Genomic DNA, 8,775 nt, shown 5'->3' with positions numbered 1-8,775 from the left:
TTGGTATCCGAAAGCAGAAAGAAAGGAGTATGTCATTTCAAACCCCTTTTTAAAATACACTTTACAACTTTGGGACCAATGGAGAAATGCTATTTCCCCAGCTTCTTCTCCAGTAATGGCATTCCTGGGACAGCCTTGGTTTCCCCCGGGCAAAGACATATCCCAATTTAGAGTGTGGAGGGAGAACAATATATTCAAACTCACGGATATTTCAATTAATGGAAAATTATGTTCCCATTCTCAATTGGAAAGCAAATTTAAGACCTCTATTCCGTGGTATCAATATCTTCAAGTACACCATGCGTTGCATCAAGTAATACCCATTATGATGCATAACAGATCACTAAACCCGATTGAGAAATTAATTAATAAAGGTAGCACCTCTATAAAAGGAGTTAACTCTATGATCTATACTCTTCTAAATCAAAATATCTGGAAAGGTACTTCTAACCATCAGAATAGTTGGCAAAAAGACTGTCAAATTTCAATCAATGATAACCAATGGGGTAAGCTTTGGATATCTTCTTTATTTAAATCCAAATCGCTCTATTTCCGATTGCAAAATTATAAAATCTTTGCGAGATGGTATGTGACTCCTTATAAACTCTTCAAGGGCAGGGCGAAGGCTGACCCGGACTGCTGGAAGGGCTGCGGGCAACTGGGTACGTTTATCCACTGCTGGTGGGAATGCCCGATAATAAAAATATTCTGGAGATCTATTCAGGAAATAATATCAGAAATAGTTGGGGTTAGTATCCCATTGACACCTGCAGTGGTTTTGCTAAATTTATGGCCTGATTCTGGGCTCTCAAATTTGAAACAAGAACTAGTCGCATTACTTTTGTTAGCTGGTAAGATCACTATAGCCATTTATTGGAAGCAAGCCAAAAGTCCCCCTCTTCAGAATTGGTGTAATAAAATATGGGATATTCTAATCCAAGACAAAATAACAACTTGTATCACTCTATCAGATAATGTAAAGGCGGGAGACTGGTTTTTAGAGAAATGGTTATGTTTTCTTGATTATGTGAATAACAATGATACTATATTTGGTAAACTACCGGCAAAGTATGTGAATTTTACGATCTACTAACTTTTGTATTGGTCCAACCCACTGATGAATGTCGTATTGATATGTATGTAGTATAAGATGTGTATCGGTGTATAGACATAAGAGATGCGTACAACTTTATTGTAAGTGGCAGTGTTTTTCTTGTTTGGTTCCCCATGTTGGGGTGTGTTATTTATTAAAAAATTCTCAATAAAATTTAAATAATAAAAAAAAGAAAACATGGAGGTTCCACTGATTCACCTTGGCTAAGGCTGCACCCAGATTTGTTCTCCGTTTCCTTTTTTGAGAGACCTTGTGTCTTTCTAATGGAAGGAAGCTGTGATATAAATATTTTCATTAATGTAAATAAGAATGGAATTGCTTTCCATGAATCTACATACTTCCCCTTAAACTGAAGTGGCCATCGCAACATCCTAGGGCACTTTCCCCCAGAACTCCATTCTATGTAGAAGTATTTCCCTTTTCTCCTGTCCTGAAGCTTCTGCTCAACAACTTCACTACATGTCCCAATCCCCTCTGGGCAGGAGGCCCCCTTACCACTTGACATGGCCTCTCCGGTATGCTCCTGGGCCTGCGTCCTCTGACCTTCCTCTGATGGAGCTCCTTCTGTCCCAGACTACTTTGCTTCCAACTTCACAGATCCTCCCCACATCTGAAACAATAGCAAGGGAGAGGGGTTAGAGAAGGAATGGAGCAGGGGGTGGGATATGGATCCTGACCGACTCCCAGACTCCTCATCACTGACTCCACCATCAGAGCTGCTTTAACCACAGGGGCAAGAACCAGGGTTGGGTTTTCTTCCCAGACTTCTGAACTGTCTAGAAGCAGAAATATCTAAGAAAAGATAGGAACAAATCACTGAAGCATTATAAATCACCAGGAGAAAAAATCACCAGGAGTAGATGGGATATCAGGGGAGGTATTCCAAGCCACAGAAAAGGAGTCCATCAAAATCTTAACAAGAATCTGCTAACAAAGATGGAAAACAAAAGAATGGCCCACAGAGGGGAAATGCTCACTTTACATTCCAGTTCCAAAAATGGAGACATCCAAGACTGTAGCGAGTACTGAACCACTGTATTAATTCCTCATGCAAGTCAAGTGCTCAACATTTTACAACCAAACCTGTGGTCATATAATGAAAGAGAAATGTTCCACATGGATTCACAAAAGGAAGAGGCACTTGAGATCATACTGCAAATTCACATCAGTTAAAAGAGCGAAGGAGAGATAAATCAGCTTGTAATTCATAGAAGATAATTTCAGAAGATAACCAGCTTGGGATTCAAGGCTTACCGTGCATCCATGCTTTTGACTCCTGGGATCAAGAAAAGATATCTTTTTATTAATAACAGCAGCCAAACTCACCATAGCACGCACTTGGAAATCTGCTCATCCTCCCCTTATCCATAATTGGTTTAAAACTATCTCGGATATTTTTTGTTATGGAGAGTCTTTCAGATCACATTTACCGCATACACAACCCCCACTTTGTCCCTAAGTTCTATACCACATGGGAACCCTTTCTAGAATTTATTCATCAGGACTCTGTTTTCAGTTCGTACTATGCTGATGCTAGTAAAATTCTGTATATTTTTAGCACGTAGGCTAATATATTTCTCTGCAAATGCCCAAAACAATTGTGGAAAATAACAAAAAAAACAAAATTAATAACTCATTGTAAGAAATAAATTAATAACGGTGAATCACTTCCAAATGTAACCATTAAATATGCACTTTACAAAATACAAAAAAGGGGGGGGGAGCACACAGTATAGAAAAATATCACAAAATTTCTGACACGACAGCAGCCTCATGGCTTGCTCTGAGGCACAGGAGCACTGCTGCTGCCCTTTCCTTTGCCAGGTATTTCCCTCATTGCAGAAGGAAGGTCGGGTGGGAGGGCCAAACTGGTGCCCTTCCCAGGGCCGCACCCCAGATAGCCACCTAAGGCTGCCTAGTAAACGGGCCAGCCCTGCCTGTTCTCTGGGCAAGAGGCCACTGTTAGAATACGGAGAAACAGAATGGTTTCCCATGCGTAAGGCTGCCAGACTAGAATGGATTTTAGCTCGCTGACATTTAGAGGACGGTGGAATGAAAATGGGAGAAGGAACATTAAGAATCTGAGATATGCAGATGACACCACATTACTGGCAGAAAGTAGTGAAAACTTGAAATCATTATTAGTGAAGGCTACAGCAGAAAATGCTAAAGGGAGATTACAGCCGACCATCAGGAAGACAAAAGTAATGACTAGTGGAGAAATGCGGAAACTGCTGCTGATGAAGAAATTGAAATTCTTCAATATTTTCTGTTCCTTGGTTCCAACATCCATGCAATGAAACTTGAAATATACTGCACTCCACCCAAACTAAAAAGAAAAAATGCTGCCTGTTACCTTCATGCTTGAAAGGAAATGAATGGGGCATCAAAAGGAATCTCAGTTAATTTCACCATAATTAGAAAAGGTTCTCTTACACACTTATCTCCTATTTTAACATATTTATTGCTTCAGTCCTTGTTGCCCCTTAATTGGATCCATACAGCTGTTGACCCTGTAGACTTAGCTTGTTGCTCCTGTTTAAGACCAAAAAGGTTTTATTCATGGTATAAGCTTTCATGTGCAAGCATGACTACCCACCTGAATCTATCATCACTGAAGGTATCACCTTAAGCCACATGTAATGAGACTCCATCAATATTTGGAAGAAATCTGAACAGGTACAGACTGTTATTTCCTTTCTTACATAATGCAAAAACCTGGACTATTCTGAAAAAGAATACTTGTACACATAAGCTTATACCTTGAATACGATTTTGTCTTAAAGATGTCACTGGACATAAACTCTGTTCTATAATTTAATGTACATAAATAACCCGCCCCCCCCCACAAAAAAACCCCTGCAGATTGGGGGGAATGCGGCCCAGAAATGCAATATCTGGGGCAGCCAATCAGCATGAATGACTCTTCCCATATGATCGACATCTTATGGGGCCTCCCTCTGCCCTCCATGGCTCAGAATATATTTTGGTTTACAAAACTCAGATCCGGCCTTTCACCCCCTGCAAGGGACACCGTGGAGGATATTTACTCAATCCCATTGATATCCTGTTCCCTCTCTCCAGAATGGGGCTCGAGAACCGAGAAAACGCACCAGATAATACAGTACAAAAAACACTTTAAAAATATAAAAGTATTAGCAGTCTATCTCGGATAAACTCCTTCCACCCTCCAGCAGGGTAGGATGCAGGGATGCTGCTGGCCTGGGGTGTTCCCCCATCCTCACCTCCCCGCTGCCTGGCGGGTCCCGATCCCCCAGAGGCCACCCGGGAAAGAGCCGCCTTGCAAGCCCTGCAGACCCCCCCCCTCTCCAAGGCAGGCGCCTCCGGACCCCCCGGGGCTGACAAAGGGAAACCCGGACAGGGAAGAACTTCACCTTTGGAAAGGGTTTAAAAGGGCCCCTGCCCCGAACACGGCGAGAGCGGAATCCCTCTCCGGGGAGACTGACTGGGAGGGGACCTTCCCGCGCTCTTCTGCGTCTGGAGCCCCCCTCCTTCTCTCCGCCCCCTACCCTTGTCGGCTTCTCTAGCAAACTGCTCGGTTGTTTTAACCCATTCAAGGTTGCAGAGAAAGGCCCTAAGAAAGCTCCTGCCCCCGTAAAGACCTCCCCCGCCCGCGGGACTGGGCTTCATTCATCCCGGCTGCGGTCAGCGACCCCCGGCAATGCAGCTGAGTGAGGCTGCTCGGGAGTCACCCCTCAGGGGGCTGCACTCCCGGAAGAGGGAGGAGGGAACCCCAGGCTGGATCAGCCCCCAGCCTCAGGCAAAGGAGGCTGAGCAAGTGGCTCCCCCAGTCCCTTCCTCGCCTGGCCTCCAGACTTCCTCCATGGGAGGAGGGGGCTAGTCCTGGGTTGGGGAATCCATTGTTCCACCAGAGAATCGGCCCTCCTGGGTCAGGCCAAGGTGGGGTCATCTGATCCAGCATCCTGACCCTGGAAGGAGGTCCAGTTTAACTATTTGCAGTTGGATGCCCTTGAGTTCTAGTAATTTGGGAGAGGGAGAAAAAGATTTCTTTGCCCTCTCTCTTCACCTCTTGCATCATTTGATAAACCTCCATCATGTCCCCACTTAGAACAAAGTTGCATTCCATTACCACCTTTAAGATCAATAAAGTTTTATTCGGAATGTAAGCCTTTGTGTGCATGCACACTTCATCAGATAATGAAATGCGGTACAGTGTGCAGTGCTACATACAGCTGGTGGGCAGTGGTCAAGCATGCAAAATATTACAAAGTTAGAATCGCTTGGCAAAATAGTGAAATTAACAAATTTTTAAAAATCATAAGGTAGGTCTGGATAGCATCAGTTGTGTGGGAAAACAACAAAGGCAAAAACATGTCAGAGTTGGGGAATGAATGGCGACAGTCCATCATCACAAGGTAATAAATACAGATTCTGTTAACTGTGTTATTTCTCCTCAAGCATGGGTTAAACTAAGAACGTCTTTTTCTTAGGGGAGTTTCTGTCCAGCTAATTTAACATGTAGCATCGTATTATAAACATCATTCCAGTTTGCCAAAACAAAAAATAATATATTAGAATACAGTGGGAGATGGGTTTAGCATATGTCATGAGATAACCAATATCCTTTAATCCAGCATGTCAGTACAAAAAAGACATTATTCTGATACACTCTTCTAAAAGAAAAATACGTCGCATCCTACAGTGGATGTATAGTATAGCTCTACTTGGTGAGTATGGGTTTTGCATATGTTATGAGTTAAGAAACCGATGTCCCTGGTCAGTCCCAGGGAGGTGTTTGTTCCAAGCTTCATTATAACTTGTAATTCTGCAATTTCCTTTTCCATTCTGTTCTTGAAGTCCCTTTGCAGTAAAACAGCTACTTTGACGTCACCCATTGAATGCCCTGGAAGGCTGAAGTGTTCTCCTACAGGTTTCTCAGGGTTTGTCCTGTTTGCCCTATGTAGAGAACTGAAGGGCATTGTTGGCATTTAATGGCATATAGAGTGTTAAAGCTGCAGTACTGCAGTCTGAACTCTCTGCTCACGACCTGAGTTCGATCCCTGTGGAAGCTTGTTTCAGGTAGCCGGCTTAGGTTGACTCAGCCTTCCAAGGTCGGTAAAATGAGTACCCAGCTTGCTGGGGGGAAAGTGTAGATGACTGAGGAAGGCAATGGCAAACCACCCCGTTAGAAAAAAGCCTGCCTTGAAAACGTTGTGAAATCAATGTCACCCCAGAATCGGAAACGACTGGTGCTTGCACAGGGGACTACCTTTAACTTTTAACATTTTTTTTAGAATGCTGGAAGCTGAGCAAGTGAATGAGCCTGAGATGGTGTAATTTATGTAAGGTTCAGTGTTGTCTGGGTGTATGTGACCAGAAAAAACAAACAAGGGTCTCCCAGTGAATTAACTAAGCCGAACAACCACAAATACTAGGAACGTATAAATTCATGAGTTACTTATATATTAATGAATCATCAAACCATTCTGAATAAAACTTAGTTGGTCTTAAAGGTGCTCTTGTCTATTGCTTTGTTCTTAAACCACTGTATAAGTTATACATTACAAAGTCTAAACAACCATCACAAGTAAGTTATAACAACAAGGAATTCAGGCTCCAAAACATAGACAATTTATCTAGGAGTCCATAGGGGAGCAGAGGCAGTAGTCTGAAAGAAAAATTTTCCAAAAAAACCAGTCCCAAGAAGACCAGGAGATGGATACAGATAATGCCGAGGTCCTTTTGCCCTACGATTGTTTCCAAGTTCAAAACAAAGATCTTTTTCAAGGGCTGGGAATATTCTCCTCTCAAGATTATTGGCCTGGAACAGGGAAGCTTCACAATTACAAACAGGTTGAAGTCTGCCCTTGTCTGGTCGTTGTCCTCTCCTCCCCCTGCCACCTCCCTGATGCCCTTCTTCATAGGTATAGGTGAGCCCTCTGGTAGGGTTGGCATTGGCAGACCACGGGGATCAGTTCCCCTGGAGAAAATGGCTGCTTTGGAAGGTCCGCTCTCTGGCATGATGTTTTGCTGAGTTCTCTCCCCTCACCAAACCCCACCCTGCCCAGGCTGTACCACCCAAAATCTCCAGGAATTTCCCAACCTGGAGCTTATACTCTGGAGGACCAGGAAATCTTCTTGGACTTGAGCAGGGCTGGCCAAACTGCAGTTCAGGAGCCACATGGGATTCATTCACACATATTGTGCGGCTCTCCAAGCCCCACCCCCCATCAGCTGGTTAAAACATTAATCTCTTTAAATCACTTCTCCAAGCCAAGCCAGCCCACAGCTTGGACAAAGCATTTAAAGTTCCTTTCTTTCCACCTCTGCCTCCCTCCCATCTGTCTTCCTTCCTTCCGGGTCTCAAACATCTGATGTTGATTCTTTGCAGCTCTTGTTAAGCAAGTTCAGCCACCCCTGTTCAATCCTGTTCCCCTTTAGTCATCCCCTTTCTAAACAGAAAAGTTCCAGACTCTTCAGCCTTTTTTCATGGGGAAGGGGCTCCAACATCCTATCTGCCTTCAGTACTGGTGAGGAAGGCAGACTGTAAATAAATGAATATGCGAGTCAACTTTTCTTCCCTTTTATTCTCACAACAGAATTGTGAGGTACCTTAGGTTAAGATGATGTAACTGACCAAAGGTTACCAAGAACTTTGTGCTAGTGGTGGCGGCAGGGGGGTCTAGAATTCACTTCTTCCAAGATCGTCTTGAGCACTTCAAAACCATACCAAGCCACTTGTCAATGCATCCTGCCAGTTATAAATTGCTTTGGGACTGAATGTATCAGGGGGAAGCCATGCTGGTCTGCAGAACAGCTTGATTCAAGTCCAGTTGACCTCAGTGACCAACAGGGTCTTGAGAGTCAAATCCAATCTTATAGCTCTGTTGATTCTATATTTGATAGTGGTCCTACTGCATGGTCTGATTTCAGCAGGGCTTTCCTGTTCTTATGAAGGACTCTGTGCCCTGTTGTTTTCCCTCCAGAGGAACTGCCTGGCTACTGTGTGAGATGAAATGCTGGACTAGATGGACCACTGGTCTGATTCAGCAGAGCTTTTCTTTTGTTCTTAAGAATCCAGACTGGGAGACTCAAAACTGGTGGTGCAGGAACACCATGCTGGGACAGGATGGATAACAGCGTGTATCCAGTTTTTAAAATATTTAAAAGGTTGCCAGAAGAAAGAAGGATGGTTTATCTCTTTCTTCACAACATGTACAGACGACTCTCACCTTCTTCTCACTGATGGTATGAACACTTGAAGCTGCTGGGAAAGTAGGCTTAGTGTCCTAACATGGACAGCCCAGGCAAGCCCCACCTCATCAGACCTCAGAAGATCAGCAGGATCGACCCTGGCAAGAACTTGGATGGAAGACCTCCTTGGAATACCAGCAGCTGAGAGGTGAATACTAATCCGGTATTCCATATATGTTCTGCACCCAGACTGAAGAGGTAGGGAGATAAAATGCAGTTTTTGACACCTTTGACAGTCGGAAACGATTGTGCTGGAACGTCATGGGAGAGGAGGAGAAATAAAGCTGTAGGGGCGAAGGACGGTGTTTCGGGTGGGTGACATGAAAGAGCAGGGTGTAGTTGGAAGCTGAAATAAAACAAGAGCCTTGACCCACTTTTTTTTAAGCATTCTTTTATTTTCTAGGCACCTGTACCTCGCTTCTCTC

The 8,775-nt window shown here is 43.8% G+C and overlaps 1 protein-coding gene across 3 annotated transcripts in view; it reads right to left on the bottom strand.

Annotated features, from left to right (window-relative positions):
• Window positions 1-507: 507 nt before the first annotated feature.
• Window positions 508-8,775, bottom strand: part of LOC132566029 (zinc finger and SCAN domain-containing protein 31-like) — an 80,753-nt gene continuing 72,485 nt past the window's right edge. Inside the window, exons 1-3 of one of the 3 annotated variants that reach the window (XR_009555041.1) lie at window positions 4,360-4,731; window positions 1,610-1,724; window positions 508-716 (exon numbers count right to left, since the gene is read on the bottom strand). The gene's annotated coding sequence lies outside the window, so the exon portion shown is untranslated. Of the gene's footprint in view, window positions 717-1,609; window positions 1,725-4,359; window positions 4,732-8,775 lie in introns of those variants that run through there. The other 2 variants (XR_009555042.1, XM_060230682.1) reach the window with 2 other exon arrangements.

Source organism: Heteronotia binoei, chromosome 2, assembly GCF_032191835.1.
Source record: "Heteronotia binoei isolate CCM8104 ecotype False Entrance Well chromosome 2, APGP_CSIRO_Hbin_v1, whole genome shotgun sequence".
Lineage (NCBI taxonomy): Eukaryota > Metazoa > Chordata > Lepidosauria > Squamata > Gekkonidae > Heteronotia > Heteronotia binoei.
The sequence above is the reverse complement of the archived record's forward strand: the minus strand, read 5'-3'. Positions and strand labels throughout refer to the sequence as shown.